General features: G+C 39.8%; 1 protein-coding gene across 5 annotated transcripts in view; it reads right to left on the bottom strand.

The window, feature by feature from the left end:
* The window catches only part of LARP4B (La ribonucleoprotein 4B), a 115,515-nt gene that overhangs the window by 73,360 nt on the left and 32,506 nt on the right, over positions 1 to 9,649 (bottom strand). Inside the window, exon 2 of one of the 5 annotated variants that reach the window (XM_017514073.2) lies at positions 3,903 to 3,983. The exons of 3 other annotated variants lie outside the window; for them this stretch is intronic. The gene's annotated coding sequence lies outside the window, so the exon portion shown is untranslated. Of the gene's footprint in view, positions 1 to 1,439; positions 1,485 to 3,902; positions 3,984 to 9,649 lie in introns of those variants that run through there. One more of the 5 variants, XM_017514072.2, reaches the window with a different exon arrangement.

Here is a 9,649-nt window from a genome sequence, read left to right as displayed (position 1 = left end):
CTTTTTAAGACAGGGTTTCACCATGTTGGCCAGGCTGGTCTTGAACTCCTGACCTCAGGTGATCTGCTCGCCTCAGCCTCCCAAAGTGCTGAGATTATAGGCGTGAGCCACCATGCCCGGCCAACTTTTATATTTTTAGTAGAGATGGAGTTTCACCTTGTTGGCCAGGTTGGTCTCAAACTCCTGCCTCAGGTGATTCACCTACTTTGGCCTCCCAAAGTGCTGGGATTACAGGTGCCTGCCACTATGCCCAGCTAATTTTTTGTATTTTTAGTAGAGACGGGGTTTCACAATGTTGACCAGGCTGGTCTCAAACTCCTGGCCTTAGGTAATCCACCTGCCTCAGCCTCCCAGAATGCTGGGATTACAGGTGTGAGCCACTGCACCCGGCTCAAACAGATATTTATTTATCGCCATGTGGCTGATGGGTTGAGAGACCCCCTGTGAGAGAATGGTTCAAAGAACAGATTTTGGAGCTAGCTCCCTGAGTTGGAACCTGTTTCTCCTACCTCATCCTTAGCAGTGTGTGCTTAGGCAAGTTATTTAACCTCTTTGTGCCAGAATTTCCTCTACTGAAAAATGGGTGCAATAATAGTTCTTCTCTCAAAGGGGTTTGTATGAGTCTGTGTGTACATGTATTAAATTAGGTTTTGTTTGTTTTTTGAGACAAAGTCTTGCTCTGTCCCCTAGGCTGGAGTGCAATGTGGCATGATCTCTGCTCACTGCAGCCTTTGCCTCCTGGGTTCAAGTGGTTCTCCTGCCTCAGCCTCCTGAGTAGCTGGGACTACAGGCGCGCAACACCATGCCCAGCTAATTTTTTTGTATTTTTAGTAGAGACAGGGTTTCACCATGTTGGCCAGGATGGTCTCTCATGATCTGCCTGCCTCGGCCTCCCAAAGTGCTCGATATTACAGGCGTGAGCCACGGCCCCAGCCTAAATTAGTTTTAAAAGAGTTTTCTAAGCTGCAGGTCAAGATCCAATAGGGGTCATGAGATTGATTTCGTAGATTAACCAGAATTTTTAAAAAATAAAATAGAATTGGATGGAATATAATCAAACACAAAAATTTGGAATGTGTTACATTGTCAGGGCAGGTAATTGTTTTCTGAAAGCTTTGATTTCTGTTGTGTGAGACATACATATTTTTAAGAGATTAACAAGACAATTATGTAATTTCTGGTGAGTCGGAAAGTGACAGTGGTTATAGTGGTGGTGTAACCACCACTGGATTTAACCAATCAAGGAATAAATGTTTGCAAAGTAAAAATTCTAAGAATATTACGGCAGAGCACAGTGGCTCACACCTATAATCCCAGAACTTTGGGAGGCTAAGGCAGGTGGAATGCTTGAGCCCAAGAGTTGGAGACCTGCCTGGGCAACATGACAACACCCATCTCTATACAAAACACAAAAATTAGCCGGGTGTGGTGGCATGCGCCTGTAGTCCCAGCTACTTGGGAGGATGGGATACGAGGATTACCTAAGCCCAGGAGGTGGAGGTTGCAGTAAGCCAAGATCGCACCGCTGCACTCCAAACCTGGGGGACAGAACAAGACCCTGTCTCAAAAAAATAAAAAATTTTAAAAAAAGAATATTCCTACCATTAAGCAGTTAAAAAACAAACAAATGATAACAAATAGGGCAGGCTCGCTGAGCATTTTATTTGTTGTGCATTTATATTATTATAGTAGACTTTATGAATTTTTGTTTCACAATAATTTATATGCATTCATTCATTTCCCAACCTGCTTGTTCCAGTTCAGTGTGACAGGTGGCCAGGGCCTATCTCAGCAGCTCAAGGAGCAAGATGGGAACCAGCCCCAACAGGATGCCATCCCAACACAGGGTCACTCACATACACACCCACACTCAGACTGCGACCAGGCAGACACACAAATCCACCCAACATACACACCTTTGTAATGTGGGAGGAAACTGCAATACCCCAAAAAAACATATAGACATGCGGAGAACGTGCAAACTCCAAACAGACAGTAGTTCTGGCCAGGAATTAACTTCTTTCTCACAATGTTGAAATGACATTGAAAGAAATCATGTTTTTCAAAGTGGTTTTTCATGAAGCATTTACTCAACCCAATGTCTAGCCACTACACTTCACATATAACATTTCATTCAATTTTCTCAAACAACCTAAGAAGTAGCTGGATCAGCAGTACTTTGGGAGGTCAAAGCGGCAGATCACCTGAGGTCAGGAGTTCAAGACCAGCCCGCCAATGTGGTAAAACCCCATATCTACTAAAAATACAAAAATTAGCCAGGCATGGTGGCGCACACCTGTAATCCCAGCTACTCGTGAGGCTGAGGCAGGAGAATCACTTGAGCCCAGGAGGCGGAGGTTGCAGTGACCTAAAATCACACTTAATTACACTCTAGCCTAAGAGACAGAGTGAGACTCTGTCTCACTATAAAGAAGTAACTGAATCAGTAGGCAGTTAACTCTCACAATTCTGTATCATGAGGATTCCTGGACATCTAGGTCTGACTTCAAGGTATTTCTTCTTTTCACTGCAAGCTATGCCGCTTCATAAACAAGATAAATATTTTTATTTAACCCAGATTATCTTTTTAGGAACATCTGAAAACATCAGACTGTCAGAAAAATACCTTTAAAAGTGAAACTATTTTTCTCTTACTAGGTAACCCTACAGGTGTCTCACAGTATAGTGGCGCTCCCTATTCTCAATAATCTGCTTGTGATAAATTCTCAAAAACCTTGTTAATGAAATAATCTGATGATTAAAGGCAATCTCATCCAATTGTGCAATGTGTATCATCAATCACAAAAACATCTAAATGCTACAAAACAGAGCTGGAAATGTAAGCTACAAGAGAAGAAATGGTTGAAGTAAATGTTTCACATAGGTTGCTGTTTTCCCAAATATGGGATGTATGACAAATGTTAAATTTTAACAGATACATCTTAATTTTAACGTACATGTATCTTTTTTTTAAGTCTGTGTGGTACCAACGTCGTCTTATTAAACTACGAAAAAAGTGAATCAATTTAAAGAAATATATTAAGTACTAGTATAAATGCTATCAGGACTCAAAACAATCTTGAAAACAGAATGTAATTAAGTTTTAGAAGACACAGATTTAGGGAACATCTGGACTGAGATTCTAGGTGCTTGGTTCTCAGTCCTCAGATGCAATGAAGGATCCCTGGAGAAAACTGTAATTTTGCAGTTTTATAGTTCAGACGTTTGTCTTTTTTTTAACTATGCAGATGATTCTGAAACACCTGAGCAAATACTTTCAGGCAACGTTGAAGTAACACACAGGAAGAGTAGCTCCTACTCCCTGAGGTGGTTTTCTAGAAGAGAACAGATGGATCCCGTTGTAAAAGAAACCTACATGTCATTAAACATCAATTCTCACACAACCATCAAATCCAGAAACTAAAGACATATTAATAGATTAGCAACCAAACTGTAAAGTCCTCTGGCTCTTGTATTTGCATTTAGTTTGTAATAAAACTAATCTGAAAGTTATCCCTTCAGATTTAGTCTGTAATAAGATTTAGGGTAATGATCACACATACGCCACTGTTACCACTGATGTCCTTTTTCCTATTCTAGGTTCCGATCTTGGACCTCATGGTGCGCTCAGCTGTACTTCTGTTGAGTCTCCTTTATATTGCAACAGTTCCTCAGTCTTGCCTTATTCATCTACACTTTTCCAGAGTACTAATTACTTTGTAGAGTGTACCTCAATTTGAGATGAATCTAGGACATCTTAACGTGAAGCAAGGAAGCCATGAAGACACGGAGGCCACAGCAAAATAAGCGAGGGGTTCCCAAAAGCCATTCAAGGGACATTAGGATCAAGAAATATGAACAGAAAACAAGTCAGCAGCTACCAGCACCACCACACTGCTCACATTGGGATTGTAGGACACCCACTCATTATTCCAAAGATCACTAAAGGAAAATGATCATTCAAACTGCTGTTCCTGGATGACCTGCATTTCCAAATAACCAAAAAGTTGATCAGGGCAAGAACCACAGTCAATGCGGAGTGAATGACAGCATCAGAAAATCAAAATATCCCAATGTCAAATACAATAATGAAGTCAATAATCATTGATGTCTGCTAAAATTAAACAAGTAAAGAACTGATGAAAGGTTATCAAATGGTTAAATGAGACACGGACTGAAGCTATTTTTCAGTATTATCATTAAACCTGGGCCATCAGGCATTGTATTTTTGACATAATCAAAGACTACCATCCACAAAGCACTTATGCCAAAAAAAAGAGCCTATATTTAATCACACCTCTACATCTTACTCCCAATTTAAAGGGAATTCTAGGGAAATACATGTTAAATCATACCAGCACAAAGCCATCATCTAAATCCAAAATGTGGGCAAGAGAGATAACCTTATTTCTATACCAAATAAAAGATATTTAAAAGGAGTTCTTTTTATTGCCACAGAATTGAAAACCCTTAACCAAAATAACCCAATGTAATGTAAGAACTGTGTTTGGATCCTGAGTCAAATAAAGGAGGTTTAAAATGGCATTTTTTACATAGGAAAACTTGAAGGTTGCCTAGGTAATAAAAACATGATAAAATTACTATTAATTTTATTAAGTTGTAATCATAGTATTGTGATATTTATTTTAAAAGATCTTGTCTTTAAGAGATAGAAACTATTTTATCAGAGATAAGAATTCCAACTCTTGCTTTTTTTGGCTCTCCATTTGCTTGATAAATCTTCCTCCATCCCTTTATTTTGAGCCTATGTGTATCCTTGCATGTGAGATGGGCTTCCTGGATACAGCACACCGACGGGTTTTGACATTTTATCCAATTTGCCACTCTGTGTCTTTTGATCGGGGCATTTAGCCCATTTACATTTAGGGTTAATATTGTTATGTGTGAATTTGATCCTGCCATTTTGATGTTAGCTGGCTATTTTGCCCGTTAGTTGATGCAGTTTCTTCATTGTGTCAATGCTGTTTACCATTTGATATGTTTTTGGAGTGGCTGGTACTGGTTGTTCCTTTCTGTGTTTAGTGCTTCTTTCAGGAGCTCTTGTAAAGCAGGCCTGGTGGTGACGAAATCTCTGAGCACTTGCATGTTCGCAAAGGATTTTATTTTTCCTTCACTTATGAAGCTTAGTTTGGCTGGATAGGAAATTCTGGGTTGAAAGTTCTTTTCTTTAAGGATGTTGAATATGGGCCCCTACTCTCTTCTGGCTTGTAGAGTTTCTGCTAAGAGATCTGCTGTGAGTCTGATGGGCTTCCCTTTGTGGGTAACCCAACCTTTCTCTCTGGCTGCCTAGTATTTTCTCCTTCATTTCAACCCTGGTGAATCTGACTATGTGCCTTGGGGTTGCGCTTCATGAGGAATATTTTTGTGGGGTTCTCTGTATTTCCTGGACTTGAATATTGGCCTGCCTTGCCAGGCTGGGGAAGTTTTCCTGGATGATATCCTGAAGAGTATTCTCTAGCTTCGATTCATTCTCTCTGTCACATTCAGGTACGCCTATCAAACGTAGATTAGGTCTTTTCACACAGTCCCATATTTCTTGGAGACGTTGATCATTGCTTTTTACCCTTTTTTCTCTAATCTTGCCTTCCCGTTTTATTTCATTGATCCTTTCTTCTGCTTGGTCAATTCGGCTGTTGATACTTGTGCATCCTTCACGAAGTTCTCGTGTTGTGTTTTTCAGCTCCATCAATTCACTTATATTCCTCTTTAAGTTGTCCATTCTCGTTAGCATTTCATCAAATCTTTCTTCAAGGTTCTTAGTTTCTTTGCACTGGGTTGGAATATGTTCTTTTAGCTCACAGAAGTTTCTTATTACCCACCTTCTGAAGCCTGATTCTGTCAGGCTTCTGATAAAATAGACTTTAAACCAACAAAGATCAAAAGAGACAAAGAAGGACACTATATAATGATAAAAGGATCAATCCAACAAGAAGAGCTAACGATCCTAAATATATACGCACCCAATACAGGAGCACCCACAAGGCAAGTTCTTAATGACTTACAAAGAGACTTAGACTCCCACACAATAATAGTGGAAGACTTTAACACCCCATTGTCAATATTAGACAGATCAACGAGACAGAAAATTAACAAGGACATCCAGGACTTGAACTCAGACCTGGAACAAGCAAACGTAATAGACATTTACAGAACTCTCCACCCCAAATCCACAGAATATACATTCTTCTCAGCACCACATCACACCTACTCTAAAATTGACCACATAATTGGAAGTAAATCACTCCTCAGCAAATGCAAAAGAACGGAAGTAATAACAAACAGTCTCTCAGACCACAGTGCAATCAAGTTAGAACTCAGAATTCAGAAACTAACACTCAGAACCACACAGCTTCATGGAAACTGAACAACTGGCTTTTGAATGTTGACTGGATAAACAATGAAATGAAGGCAGAAATAAAGATGTTCTTCGAAACCAATGAGAATGAAGACACAACATACCAGAATCTCTGGGACATATTTAAAGCAGTCTCTAGAGGAAAATATATAGCAATAAATAACTACATGAGAAGCAAGGAGAGATCTAAAATTGACAACCTATCGGCAAAATTGAAAGAGCCAGAGGAGAAGATCAAAAAAACTCAAAACCTAGCAGAAGACAAGAAATAACTAAGATCAGAGCAGAACTGAAGGAGACAGAGACACGAAAAAACCTTCAAAAAAATCAATAAATCCAGGAGCTGGTTTTTAGAAAAGATCAACAAAACAGACAGACCACTAGCCAGATTAATAAAAAACAAAAGAGAGAATAATCAAATTGACGCAATAAAAAATGATAAAGGAAATATTACCACAGATTCCACAGAAATTCAAACCATCATCAGAGATTATTACAAACAACTCTATGCACATAAACTAGTAAACCTGGAAGAAATGGATGAATTCCTGGACACTTGGATCCTCCTAAGCCTAAACCAGGAAGAAGTCGAAACCCTGAATAGACCAATAACAAGGGCTGAAGTTGAAGCAGGTATTAAGAGCCTACCACCCAAAAAAAGCCCAGGCCCAGATGGGTTCACAGCCAGATTCTACCAGACATACAAAGAGGAGCTGGTACCATTCCTTCTGAAACTATTCCAAATAATCCAAAAAGAGGGAATCCTTCCCAAATCATTTTATGAGACCAATATCATCCTGATACCAGAACCTGGCAGAGACTCAGATAGAAAAGAAAACTTCAGGCCAATATCCATGATGAACATAGATGCAAAAATCTTCAGTAAAATACTGACAAGCCGATTGCAACAGCACATCAAAAAGCTTATCCACCATGATCAAGTAGGATTCATCCCGGGGATGCAAGGCTGGTTCAACATACGTAAGTCTATAAACGTAATTCACCACATAAACAGAACCAAAGACAAAAACCACCACTATCTCAACTGATGCAGAGAAGGCCTTTGACAAAATTCAACAGCCCTTTATGATAAAAACCCTCAATAAACTAGGTATTGATGGAACCTATCTCAAAATAATAAAAGCTATTTACGACAAACCAACAGCCAATATCATACTGAATGGGCAAAAACTGGAAGCATTCCCTTTGAAATCTGGCACTAGACAAGGATGCCCTCTCTCACCACTCCTATTCAATATAGTACTGGAAGTTCTAGCCAGAGCAATCAGGCAAGAAAAAGAAATAAAGGGTATTCAATTAGGAAAGGAGAAAGTCAAATTGTCTCTATTTGCAGACGACATGATTGTATATCTAGAAGACCCCATCGTCTCAGCCCAAAATCTCCTGAAACTGATAAGCAACTTCAGCAAAGTCTCAGGATACAAAATCAATGTGCAGAAATCACATGCATTCCTATACACCAATAACAGGCTTAAAGAGAGCCAAATCAAGAAGGAACTGCCATTCACAATTGCCACAAAGAGAATAAAATACCTAGGAATACAACTAACGGAACGTAAAGGACCTCTTCAAGGAGAACTACAAGCCACTGCTCAACGAAATGAGAGAGGACACAAACAGATGGAGAAACATTCCATGTTCATGGTTAGGAAGAATCAATACCTTGAAAATGGCCATACTGCCCAAAGTAATTTACAGGTTCAATGCTATCCCCATCAAGCTACCAATGACCTTCTTCGCAGAGCTGGAAAAAAACACCTTAAACTTCATATGGAACCAAAAGAGAGCCCACATAGCCAAGTCAATTCTAAGCAAAAAGAACAAAGTGGGAGGCATCACACTACCGGACTTCAAACTATACTACAAGGCTACAGTAATCAGAACAGCATGGTGCTGGTACCAAAACAGAAATATAGACCAAAAGAACAGAATAGAGGCCTTAGAGGCAACGCCACACATCTACTACCATCCGATCTTTGACAAACCTGACAAAAACATGCAATGGTGAAAGGATTCCCTGTTTAATAAATGGTGTTTGGAAAACTGGCTAGCCATGTGCAGAAAGCAGAAACTGGACCCTTTCCTGACACCTTACAGTAAAATTAACTCCAGATGGATTAAAGACTTAAACACAAGGCCTAACACCATAAAAGCCATAGAAGAAAATCTAGGCAAAACCATTCAGGACATAGGCGTAGGCAAGGACTTCATAACCAAAACACCAAAAGCATTGGCAACAAAAGTTAAAATAGACAAATGGGACCTAACCAAACTCCAGAGCTTCTGCACAGCAAAAGAAACAGTCATTAGAGTGAATTGGCAACCAACAGAATGGGAAAAAATTTTTGCAGTCTACCCATCTGACAAAGGGCTGATATCCAGAATTTACTAAGAATTAAAACGGATTTGTAAGAAAAAAACAAACAAGCCCATTCAAAAGTGGGCAAAGGATATGAACAGATGCTTTACAAAAGAAGACATAGATGAGGCCAACAAACATATGAAAAATCCTCTTCATCACTGGTCATTAGAGAAATGCAAATCAAAACTACCTTGAGATACCATCTCACGCCAGTTAGAATGGCGATCATTAAAAAATCTGGAGACAACAGATGCTGGAGACGATGTGGAGAAATAGGAACACTTTTACACTGTTGGTGGGAGTGCAAATTAGTTCAACCATTGTGGAAGACAGCGTGGCAATTCCTTAAGGATCTAGAAATAGAAATTCCATTTGACCCAGCAATCCCATTACTGGGTAGATATCCTAAGGATTATAAATCATTCTGCTATAAGGACACACGCACACGAATGTTCATTGCAGCACTGTTTATAATAGCAAAGACCTGGAACCAACCCAAATGCCTATCGATGATAGACTGGACAGGGAAAAGGTGGCACATATACACCATGGAATATTATGCAGCCATCAAAAACAATGAGTTCGTGTCCTTTGTAGGGACATGGATGAACCTGGAAACCATCATTCTCAGCAAACTGACACAAGAACAGAAAATCAAACACCACATGTTCTCACTCATAGCCAGGTGTTGAACAATGAGAACACATGGATAGAGGGAGGGGAGCATCACACACTGGAGTCAGCTGGGGGGAAATAGGGGAGGGACAGCAGGGAGTGGGGAGTTGGGGAGAGAGAGCATGGGGAGAAATGCCAGATATAGGTGAAAGGGAGAAAGGCAACAAATCACGTTGCCATGTATGTACCTATGCAACAATCTTGCATGTTCTTCA

Source organism: Cebus imitator, unplaced genomic scaffold (genome assembly GCF_001604975.1).
Source record: "Cebus imitator isolate Cc_AM_T3 unplaced genomic scaffold, Cebus_imitator-1.0 Scaffold513, whole genome shotgun sequence".
NCBI classification, from domain to species: Eukaryota; Metazoa; Chordata; class Mammalia; order Primates; family Cebidae; genus Cebus; species Cebus imitator.
The sequence above is the reverse complement of the archived record's forward strand: the minus strand, read 5'-3'. Positions and strand labels throughout refer to the sequence as shown.